Below are 11,654 nucleotides of genomic sequence, written 5' to 3' on the forward strand. Positions count from 1 at the left end.
CCCCCCGCCCCGGGACCATAAACGGTTTTAAAGCTTTATAAACGGCTTTGCTTCCCTGTCCCCGCCCCCGACTTTTACAGGGACAGGCTGTGAGATGGGGCCTCCCTGGGCACCCCCGGCCCCAGAGTCTGTGGAGGGGGGCTGGGCGGGCCACGGCCCCTTCCGAGAGCCCTGCGTCCCGCGGGGAGCCGCCGCTTTACTAGCTCCGGTTGCCTCCTGCGGCGTGGAGATCCAGTGGGGTGGGCGGCAGGAAACACCTGGCAGCGGGGCGGACGCCGGCCCACCTGCCTCCCCCTTGCCCTCACGGGGCCCCTCCCCTGGCAGAGGACCCCCGCATGGCTGCCACCTGGACCACATGTCCTGCACCGTTGCAGACTCTCTTCTGTTCCTGTTGCTCCATCCCACCCCTCCCCGCCTCGCGGACCAAGGATTGAGTCTCCTCAGTCTGCCTGTCTTATGCCCCTCCAGCACCCCCCACCCTTTCGCCTGTTCACCTGAGAAGCCCGGCGCCCCTTCTAGGAGCCAAGGAGAAGCCCAGCCCTGCACACTCCACACTGGCCGGGCCTCAGGCTCAACCAGTCCAGCGACTCCTAAACCCTCCAGGGATGGGAACCCGGGGAATATGCAGAGGCCCAGGCCTCAGTGGGTCTGAGTGGGGCCCTGGAATCTGCTTGCTTCACAAGCAGCCCTTCCAACCGAGCGAAGATGGTGCCATTCATTTCCAGACAGGGAGACCGAGCCTGGGGCAGCAGAGGTCAGAGCTGGGCTTGGGACCCAGGTTTGCTGCCTCGCTGCCAGGCCTTTCCGCATCCCGGTGCCTCGTCAAGGCTTATGGAGAGCCAGCATCTTTTTCCTCCACAAATATCTGTCTGGTTACCAGAGCGCTCCTGCTACCTGGGAGCCCAAGGGCCCCGTCGTCCTCGAGCGGGAGTGGCCCGGAGTTCCTGTCTAGACCTCCTCCACATTTGGTCCTAATTTCACGCTCCGCGGGCTCCCAGATTCCTGCGTTTGGTAATAAATAGACAGCGAAGTGCTCTGCATCGCTGGGGCTGGCCTCGGAGATATTATCCAGAGCCTGGCTCGGGGTCGGGTGGCGGGAGTCGGGGCCTGGGGCCCGGAGAGGCAGTTCCCAACACCACCTGGAGTGTCCTCCCTCCCAGCTCCATCTTCAGCCCGGATCAGCTCAGCCCTGAGAGCACTCGGGCCAACCAGGTGCGGGGGACCCAGTAAGCCAGGCCTGTGCCCACCTAGGGTTCCAAGGCAGGAGGACGCCTGCAGCAGGGGGCTTGGTGCTGCCAGGTGGGCTGGGTTGCTAATGTTTAGGAGATGCTGTGGATGCCTCTGGCCAGCCGGCTTTGTGGTCTGGACTCCTCGAGGACCCCCAGAAAGAGCACAGGGGCTGTGCCATTTTGCCAGCCGTTTCTGGGGTTCACAGAATTCCAGAAGCTCTCCCCATAGCCCTGATGAAGAGCCCCTTGGGGTGAACAATGTGAGAGCAGGGCCCTACCTGGGGTCCACTGCTCTGTTCCTGAAGCCCAGCCCAGAGCAGGGCCCACGGTAGGGACTCAGCGCCGACTGGGAATGAATGACCTGCCGGGATCCTTGAGCTCTTGAAGGGTGAACAGGGATTTCCTAGTGGGACCCTGGCAGAGCTCTCGGGGGGCGGGGAGGGAGGCTGGGGGTGTGATGGGGAACGGCAGGTCCGTCCTTTTTCTGGGCCTCAGTTCAGCAACATCAGAGTTAATGAGAACAGCATCAGCGCATTGATCTCATTTCTCCCTGTGGCTGCCCCAGGGTGGAGGGTGGGACACACCCACTCTCCCAGGCCACGTGGGAAGCAGGGCTCAGACGCATCTCTTTGCTCGATTACCCCACTCAACGTTTTCTAGGGGTGCACTGAGGCTGGAGGAGTGAGTCAACTCACCGAGTAAGCAGAAAACCCGACTGGATGGACACCCCATCTTTGTGGTCCTGCCCGGCCCACCGTGGATATGGCTGAGCCAAGGAAAGGAGCTCGCAGTTCTGTGGTCCAGGAGGGGAGGATCCAGGGCAGACCCCAGGGCCTGGTGGCTGGGCCGTGGCCAGGAAACTGGAGGGAGCAGCGCTTTTCCCCACCTGGGTGGGCCAGGGGGCTCAGGGCACCTCCAGCTGGGTGGCCTTCCTGCCCCCTCTGGCGAGGTCCCCGGGGAGTAGCAGGAGGAACCCCTCCTGGCCTCTCCATCAGGCGCTGTGCCAAAGCCGCTGGGGGCCTCCCTGGTCCTCTGGGGCAGCGGGTGGCACCTGGGAGGGCCCTGGTCATCCTGGGGGGAGGCCCGGCCCAGAGGGGCCTTTCGTGAGGCAGTCCCTCGGAACCGGCTCCAAAATTAAATCCTCAGTTGTGGCTGCTGCTGTCTGGCCCAGAGCCCCTGCCCTGCTCATCCAGAGGGGCAGAAACTCGGGGTGCACTGAGGTGTGTGGTCACACGAAGTTGGATCCCCCAGCTCCGAGGGGGCATGGCCGGTGGTGCGGAAGTCCGTGGGCATGTCTCCGCCCCTTCGCTGTGCAGACGGGCAGCTGTGCCCCAGAGAGGGAGCCTTGCCCAGGGTCACCCCGACCTCTGCCACAGAGCGAGAGCTGGGCACAGGCTAGCAACCCTGGACCGCCTCCCTGGGTCCCAAGGTGGTGGCGGAAGGAGGGGAGGGGTGGGAGGGGGGCGAGGCCCCCCGCTGCCGTACGTTGAGCTCAGCAGCTCCCATACCCCCCCTGTCCACCCTCCCCGTGGTCGAGAGTAGTGTGCAGGGCTGTGGAGGAGCTCACGGGTCACACCCATCTCTCCGGCCGGCCCTCCAGCTGTTGACCCCAGCACGGCACAGAGGCTGCCGGGGTATCCCAGGACCTGGGGTTCCTGCCCCGCCCTCCTGCCCATGCTGCGCCACGGGGGTTCCTGAACCCAAGTCTGGACTGGTCACCGCCTCCCTCTAACACCTTGCGTGGCTCCCCAGTGCCTCACAACGGCAACAAGCACATCGTCCTGTCCTGAGCACCTCCTCTGTGCCAGGCAGGGCACAGCACCCTTGACCGACATCCTTAATCCCTAGGAGAGCCTGAGCAGGGTCACCATGACCCCATTTTACTGACAAGGAAACAAGGGCAGAGAGCTGCACGTGGCTCACACGATTAGGCGTGGGGAGCAGGGGGTGAACCTGGGTGCGCCTCCCAAAGTCAGCGCCTTGTCTTCTCCCTCTTTCTCCCACCCCGCCCCAGCTTGCCTACGGGTGTCAGCGGCAGGGGTGCACGGGTGTCAGGGGCAGGGGTGCACCTGCCTCCTCGCCCCCTGCCCGACTGGAAGCCCCGTGAAGGCAGGAACCTGGCTGGCGCCAGTTCTGCGGTCCTCCTGCCACCAGGGGGCAATAGAGCGCAAGGACACAGCAGTGGCTGCAAAATGCGGGCAGATGTGAACTGAGTCGGGGTCCGTGTGGCAAGCCTGCGCTGAACGGGCCCCCTGAACGCGGGCAGGGGAGGCACGGGGTCTTGCGCCTGTGGCCCCCACCTCCCGCGCGGCCTGCCCGCAGCGTGTCCTGGGCAGGTAGTGGGTGCTGCGGGCCAGGCCCGCGTTGGGGTACCCGTCAGAAGGAAGGCGGCGGGCATGCACCATTCCGGAACTTTCTGGGCTGTGGTGGGACCTTTACGGGAGGGCGGGTTTGAGACCCCGAGGGAGCCCCAGCTCAGCTGCAGATGCCACGGGCTTTTTCTCTCCCTTAAAATAACCACGTGCAGGAGCTGGGTTTGCAAAACCCTTTCTGCTCCTTGACGTAACTTTTTTCGCCGTTTTTTTCTTTTCTAAATTCCTCTTCCAAGAACTGGGCACGGCCCCTGGTACCAGCTCGGAGCTTGGCGGGCGCACAGGAGGGGGCTCCAGGCCAGGGCTTCCTGGGACCATCAGAGCTCTGTTCATTAAGCACAGACCATGTCCGGGCGCTGGGCAAGGGCTCCCCCTTGGGTGTTTCACTTCACCCTCGCGGTCACTCTCAGCACCGGTGAAGAAACAGGCGCTGGGGGTTGGGGGTTAGGGGGGCTCCGCGCCTGGAGGGGCAGGAGGGAGGAAGCACAGGCAGGACCCCATTTGGCCTCTGCCCATCCCTGCGGCTCAGCCTTGACGTCCATGAAACCCTCACGACTCAACCAGACCCAGGGGGCCAAACAGAGGCTCAGAGACTCGGCAGGGACGCCCAAGTCCCAGGCGATTCAAGGGCCACCTGCCAGCGCAGCGAGCCCCTCGGCCACGCGGCTGCCCCGAGCATGGGAGAGCGGGCTTTCGGGGCCAGGCGTGACCATGGCTCCACCGTAGGAGGGCCTGCCTGCCGGGGGGCTTTCTTGTGTCCACAGAGCGCTGGCCACTGCCCAGGCCTGAGGGGATGACAGTGACGTGCCCCCTACCCCGCCAGACCACGAAGGCATCCAAGTGAATCAGCCGTCCCGCTCACACAGGGGCTTCCCACCCACTCCCACTGCCTGCCCTGGCCACTTCCCTGCCCGTTCCTTTGACAGAGCTGTTGTCTGTTACGTGCCGGTGCTGACCTCTACTCCGCTCTCTGCCAGGGGCCCCTGGGTGCCGAAGGGCCAACAGAGCAGTACCATTCTGGGCTGGGGAGACCCCCAGGCCTAACCGCAGGGCGCTGTCCCGCTGGCTGTGTGTCGCGGTCAGTAACCGTGGCTGAGACACCATGGCCTCAGTGCTTCACCCTGTCCTGTTCCCGCCTGCCTCCCTGCCAGAGCCTGGGCCAGGCCGGCCCCCTCCAGGGCCCCCATCAAATTGGAGATTCTCACCTGGGCTGCAGCAGCTTCCCCGGGGCGGGGGGAGGGGGGGGGCTCTGAACAGTGGGGACTCCCCTGGAAGTTTCTGCTCAGAGGTCCAGGTGGGCTGAGAATGCTCATCTCTACAGTTCCCAGGGGATGCTAAGGCTGCTGGACCAGGGACCACGCTTGGAGAGCTACTGTCCCAAAGGATGGGCCCCCCCAAAGCAAGTCTGGACCAGCAGTGGCTCCCAGTTGGCCCTGAATAAAGCCCACGCCCACCAGGACCAGCCCAGATGCCCCACCTCTGCTTGAGGATGGGACTGCGTTGCGGAGGTGCACACTGGCCTCAGGCCTGTGCTTGGCCCACGGTCCCTTGGCTTGGGGTGCCCCTGGGACCGTGCCCACTTCCTTCCAAGTGGCCGATGCCTTCTGATCCTAACGGCCGCGCTCAGGCCTCCCCTTCTGCAGGAAGCCTACTCTCTCCTCTGTGCACCGGGCTCTCCTCTCTATCCCTTGCGGTTTCATCCTCAGCCGCTTTCCCGCTAGTCCCCGCAATGCACTGGGAGCCCCACGAAGGCTACACCATCAGCCTCACCTTGCTGCACAGACCCTGGTAAACAGCAGGAGCTCTATATACGCCTGTGGATTGAGTCACTGGCCAAAGCAGAGCCCCTGAGAGCTACGCACTGGGGGAGGGGGAGGGGGCCTTTGGAGCCATTGATGAATTTACAGGAGGAAGATCAAGTTGGCTGTGAAGGGCTCATGCAAGAAGGGTTAGGGGAGGAGGGATGCTGAGCCTGTGAGCCCAGGGGACCCCAACCAAATCTGTCCCCACTCCATGCCTGCAGTGCGACATGGGAAAAACCCCCTTGGTTTACCGTCTGTGAAAGCTGGATGGGGACAGTGCCTGCACTGCCGGTGCTCTGCAGAGAACGTGCACATCACTCCCTTTAAGCCTCACCATCGTCCTAGGAGTCGGAGTTATTAACCCCATTTTACAGATGGGGAAACTGAGGCTCAAGGAGATACTGGCACCTGCAAGGTCGGTGACAGAACCTGGGGCCAGGCTGGGGGTCAGAAGGCTTTTTCAGAAATGCCGGCTGCCTCTGGCGTCTCACAGCGATTGGACAAGCACCCAGTCAATCACCAACAGCCAGTCCCACTCTAGGATCTGGAGGGGGTGGGGAGACTCGGCAGCAGCCCTGCGCTACGGGGAACAGAGGCACGTGGTGGTGAGTGCAGTTCAGGACAGAGGTCACGGTCCGCGCAGACTTCAGCGCTAGGGAGCAGTTAGCAGTGCCGGGTGTGTGGGGCGTGATTTCCCTATTAGGGCATAAATACCTCCCTCTCCGGCCTCAGGACCTGCCTCTGCCCACTCTTGGCCTCTCTCTTCACCCTGCAGCCTCGCCCACAATCACTGGCCTGAGCTGCTCCAGGCCTATGACTTCTTTGCTCAGAGCATCCCCAGTGACACCCGGGGACTTGATGAAATGCAGAGTCCGGTCCCGCCCAGACCCACCGAGTCAGAAACTCTGCGAGTGGCCCAGCGAGCTGTGCTTTAGCCTCAGGCAGCCCATCAGGATCGCCCCCCAACCATGCCCCCCAGCCAACCCCAGGCTAAGGACGTGAGACTCTCAGGGGTCCAGGTGTCTCCGATGTGCAGCTCAGGCTGAGCTGGGAACACAGACATCTATGGATGCAGTGCTGGCAGGCGGATATGCCCCGAGAATCCTCACAGGGGCTGAGGGAGGGACCTGACTCAGGCTTCACCCCGTAATCCGCACAAGTCCTCAGAGCCCCGTGCGGTTGTACCCGGTGGCGGTGGAGGCAACAGCGGGATGCACCTTGCCGCGGTGCAGCTCGCAGCGGGCAGACGCCCCCGTCTCTGGCTCGCCCCGCTCGGCGGTCCAGGCAGGATGTTGCAGCCAAGTTCCCGCCAATCCTGCCGGGGATTTCCCTGGCGAGCTCTGGAGCCCAGAACTGGCCACTTCAGTCATGCCCTCTGCCATCCCCTGGCTCAGGCCACCCTCAACCATCTCATCTGAGCAGCCGTGGTTTGTTATCTACGTTCTCTTGCAGAACCTTCGCTGCAGCCCCTGAGGGATTCCTGCCACCCAGGGGCCTGGCTCCGATGCGGCCCGGGCTCACGCCTGGCAGTGCTGGCTCTCCCTCCCCCAGCCCTGGTCTATCTGCGACTCAGAAAGACTTGGGTGTGAATCCAGGCTCCCCTCCCTCGTGCCAGCGTGACCGTGGGCATCAGAGTCTCATCCTTAGAGCAGGATGTTAATGCCCGTCTCCCAACCGCCTCCTTCCCCTCCTGCCGCTTTTCCACAAGCATCTGTGGAGCGCGGGGATGTGCCGCGTGGTGGGCACAGCAATGAACGGGGCCAGGGCCCCTCCCTCCCCTGCGGGACTTCCGGGCAGCCTGGATGCACACCCCCGGCCAGAGCCTGGTCTGGAGACGCTGGTAGCCTCAACGGAGCCCCCGCTGACCTCCTCGCCTTTGTATTTTGGTTTGTTTTTTTTTTTTAAACAAAATGAGCCCATTCCATATAGACTGTGCTGAGGTTTGTCTTCCTTCAGGTCAGCACATTCGGGCCACGGTTCTCCCTGCAGAGCACCCCAGCAGTGCAGCCAGCTTCCCTCTGGAACGAAGCTCTGAGCGTGACTCTCCTGGTCCAGGCCCCGAACATCTGGTGTTCCGGGCCCTCTGCGCTTGTCCCCGATTTGCCTTTCCAGCCTGGTTGGCTATCCCTGCAACGCTCCCTTAAACGGGTCTGGCTAAGGTGTTTGTTCCCGGGGCCTTAAGACCACAAACTTTGCATTGCCTTGCCTCTGGGCCTTTGCTGGTGCCATTCCATGGGACCCTGAACTCCCTTCCACCTCTGCTTATGAAATCCCCAGCCATCAGTCTGCACGCTCCTTGAGAAAGCCTTTCCTGACCCCCAGCCCCCGGATACGACTCCTTCTTTGGGATCTAATAGCACTCACTGTCAAAACTAGGCACCTGGCATTTATAATTTATCAACAATTCAACGCAAAAATTCACTGAGCTCCTGCTGCGTCCTGGACTCTGTTCTGGGTCCCTGCCTTTGTGGAGTTTTCAGTCTTGTTGGGGGACACAGATGGGGCGTACGGAGGGAGCATTCCGGGTGCTCACTGGAGGGGTGGGGGGGCAGCTGGGAGAGGTGGCTCCTAGAGAGTGACCCCGGTGCCGGGACCTGAAGGGTGAGAAGGGAATGACGGGAAAGAGCACCGACAGAGGAAACAGCACGTGCAAAGGCCTGGGGGCAGAGGCAGCGCGAGGTGGACTCAGGAGCCAGAGCGCACGAGGAGGAAGCACGAGGACGGGGCGCGGGGGGAGGTCAGCCGGGACCTGGCTGCGCAGCACGTTCCGTCTGGGCCTGGCTCAGCCTTCTCGGAGCCCTGGTCCTCACGCGCCCGCCTGCTGCAGCTCGGGGGCCCTTCCGCCCTGAAACGACTCCTACGTCGGCTGTCCTCATGTTCGGACGCGCATCCAGTCGCCCGGAAAGCAGCTCTGACCAGTGGTGTGGGGCCGCGGAGACGGAACACGTTTGTTTTTGGGTTTTTTTTTTGCGGTGCGCGGGCCTCTCACTGTTGTGGCCTCTCCCGCTGCGGAGCACAGGCTCCGGACGCGCAGGCTCAGCGGCCACGGCTCACGGGCCCAGCCGCTCCGCGGCACGTGGGATCCTCGTGGACCGGGGCACGAACCCACGTCCCCTGCATTGGCAGGCGGACTCTCAACCACTGCGCCACCAGGGAAGCCCTTTCTTTCTTTCTTTCTTTCTTCTTAGTTTTTGAAATTAGACCATCTTTAACACCATACACAAAAATAACCTCAAGATGGGTTAAAGTCCTAAATGTAAGACTGGACACTATAAAACTCCTAGAGTAAAACATAGGCAGAACACTCTGACACAAATCACAGCCATATCTTTTCTGATCCGTCTCCCAGATTAATGGAAATAAAAACAAAAATAAACAAATGGGACCTAATAAAACTCAAAAGCTTTTGCACAGCAAAGAAACCATAAATAAAAGGAAAAGACAACCCACAGATAGGGAGGAAATATTTGCAAAAGATGTGACCAACAAGGGATTAGTCTCCAAAATTTACAAACAGCTCAGATGGCTTAATATCATCAAAACAAAAAGCCCAATCGAAAAATTGGCAGAAGACCTAAATAGACATTTCTCCAAAGACATACAGATGGCCAAGAAGCTCATGAAAAGATGCTCAACATCACTAATGATTAGAGAAATGCAAATCAAAACTACAGTGAGATATCACATCACACCAGTCAAAATAGCTATCATCAAAAAATCCACAAACAATAAATGCTGGTGTGGGTGTGGAGAGAAGGGAATCCTCCTACACTGTTGGTGGGAATGTAAAGTGGTACAGCCCCTACGGAGAACAGTATGGAGGTTCCTTTAAAACCTAAAAATAGAGTTATCATATGGCCCTGCAATCCCACTCCTGGGCATATATCTGGAGAAAAACAAGGTCCGAAAGGATACATGCACCCCAAACTTCATTACAGTGCTGTTTACAACAACCAAGACATGAAAGTAACCTAAATGCCCATCTACAGAGGAATGCAGAAAGATGTGGTAAATATATACAAGGGAATATTACTCAGCCTTAAAAAAGAATGAAATAATGCCATTTGCAGCAACATAGATGGACCTAGAGATTATCATACTGAGTGAAGTAATTCAGACAGAGAAAGAGAAATATCGTATGACATCACTTATATGTAGAATCCAAAAAGAAATTATACAAATGAACGTATTTACAAAACAGAAATGGACACACAGAATTAGAAACTGAACTTATGGTTACCGGCAGGGGTGGGGAAGGGTGAATGGAAGGGATAGTTAGGGAGTTGGGGATTGACATGTACACACTGCTCGAGTTAAAAAGGATAACCAACAAGGAACTACTGTATAGCACAGGGAACTCTGCTCAATGTTATATGGCAGCCTGGATGGGAGGGGAGTCTGGGGGAGAATGGATACATGTATACGTATGGCTGAGTCACTTTGCTGTGCACCTGAAACTATCACAACACTGTTAATCAGCTATACTCCAATATAAAATAAAAAGTTTAAAAAATTTTAAAAATTAAAAAAAAATGACAAATACTGAATCAAAACAATAAGACAAAGGCCTTAAAGAAAGATAAAGAAGGACACTATATAATGGTAAAAGAATCAATACAAGAAGACTATTTTACACTTGTAAACATATATGCACCTAATATAGGAGCACGCAAATACATAAAACAAATACTAACAGACACAAAGGGAGAAACTGATGGGAATACAATAATAGTAGGAGACGTTAACACCCCATTCACATCAGTGGACAGATTTTCTAGGCTGAAAATCAATAAGGCAACAGAGATCCTAAGTAATACAATAGAATTGTATATTTTCAGACCATTACGTCCAAAAAAAACCCCAGAATACACATTCTTTTCATGGAACATTCTCTAGGATTGATCACATCCTAGGGCACAAAACTAACCTCAACAAATTTAAGAGTGTAGAAATTATTTCAAGCATCTTCTCTGACCACAGTGGCATGAAAGTAGAAACAACCATACGAAAAGAAATGAGAAAAAAAAAAAGACGATTACATGGAGACTAAACAATGCTATTAAAAAACGAGTAAGTCAAAAAGGAAATTTAAAAATACCTTGGGACAACAGACGATAACACAACCACACAAAATCTATGGGATGCAGCAAAAGCAGTTCTTAAGAGGGAAGTTCACAGCAATACAGGCCTTCCTCAAAAAACAAGAAAAAATCTCAAATAAACAAGCTAACATACCACCTAAAAGAATTACATAGTTAGGGAGTTTGGGACTGACATGTACATACTGCTATGTTTAAGGTGGATAACCAACAGGGACCTACTGTATAACACAGGGAACTCTGCTTAATATTATGTGATGACCTAAATGGGAGGGCAGTTTGCAAAGGAGTGGATACATGTGTATGTGTGGCTGAATCACTTTGCTGTGTGTCTGAATCTAATACAACACTGTTAATCAACTGTACTCCAATATTAAATAAAAACTTAAAATAAATAAAATAACATTTAGTTTTTGGCCAACTCTATAAATAAAGTAAAAATCATTGAATTATATTTAAAAAAGAATTAGAAAAAGAAGGACAAACAAAACCTAAGGTCAGCAGAAAGAAGGAGGCGGACTCTCAACCACTGCGCCGCCAGGGAAGCCCCGGAACACGTTTTAACGAGCGCTGGGTGGTGCTGGCGCTGCCGGTCCGCGGGGCACACTTGGGGGCAGAGCGTCAGAGCCCTTAGCTGATGCTGAAGCTGCCGGACAGGTTCTGCCTTCCCGGCTTCCTGTGCAGCCTCCTCCCCGTCTCCTGACCTCTAGGTGTCCAGGCCTCAGGGGTCCAGACCTCACACTCCCTCTCCGGTACACAACCGCTCCCAAGGTGACCTTCCCCAGCTCTCCACACCTCTGGACAACATCCAAATTGGTAGCTCTGGCCCAGACCTCGCCCCGCTCCATGACTGCCGGCCGGCCTCGGCCCCTGCATGTGCAGCGCAGGAAACACTGGTGTGCAGGAAACCCAGTTCCTGATGCGCCTCCTGCAGCGCCCCCATCCCAGGGAGTGGCATTTACACCCTTCCAGCTGCTCGGACCCCAAACCACCTAGTCTCCCGGGTCCCCTCCGTTGTTCTCACTTCACACCCGATCTGTCAGCAGATCCTCAAACTCCACCCAGAGTCTGACCGCTTCCCATGCCTCCTCCTTTTCCGGGCCCCTCCCATCAAGCCTGGGCTGCTGCCTGAGTCCCCAAGCCCACTCCCCC

This window comes from Lipotes vexillifer, unplaced genomic scaffold (assembly GCF_000442215.2).
Source record: "Lipotes vexillifer unplaced genomic scaffold, Lipotes_vexillifer_v1.1 scaffold149, whole genome shotgun sequence".
Lineage (NCBI taxonomy): Eukaryota > Metazoa > Chordata > Mammalia > Artiodactyla > Lipotidae > Lipotes > Lipotes vexillifer.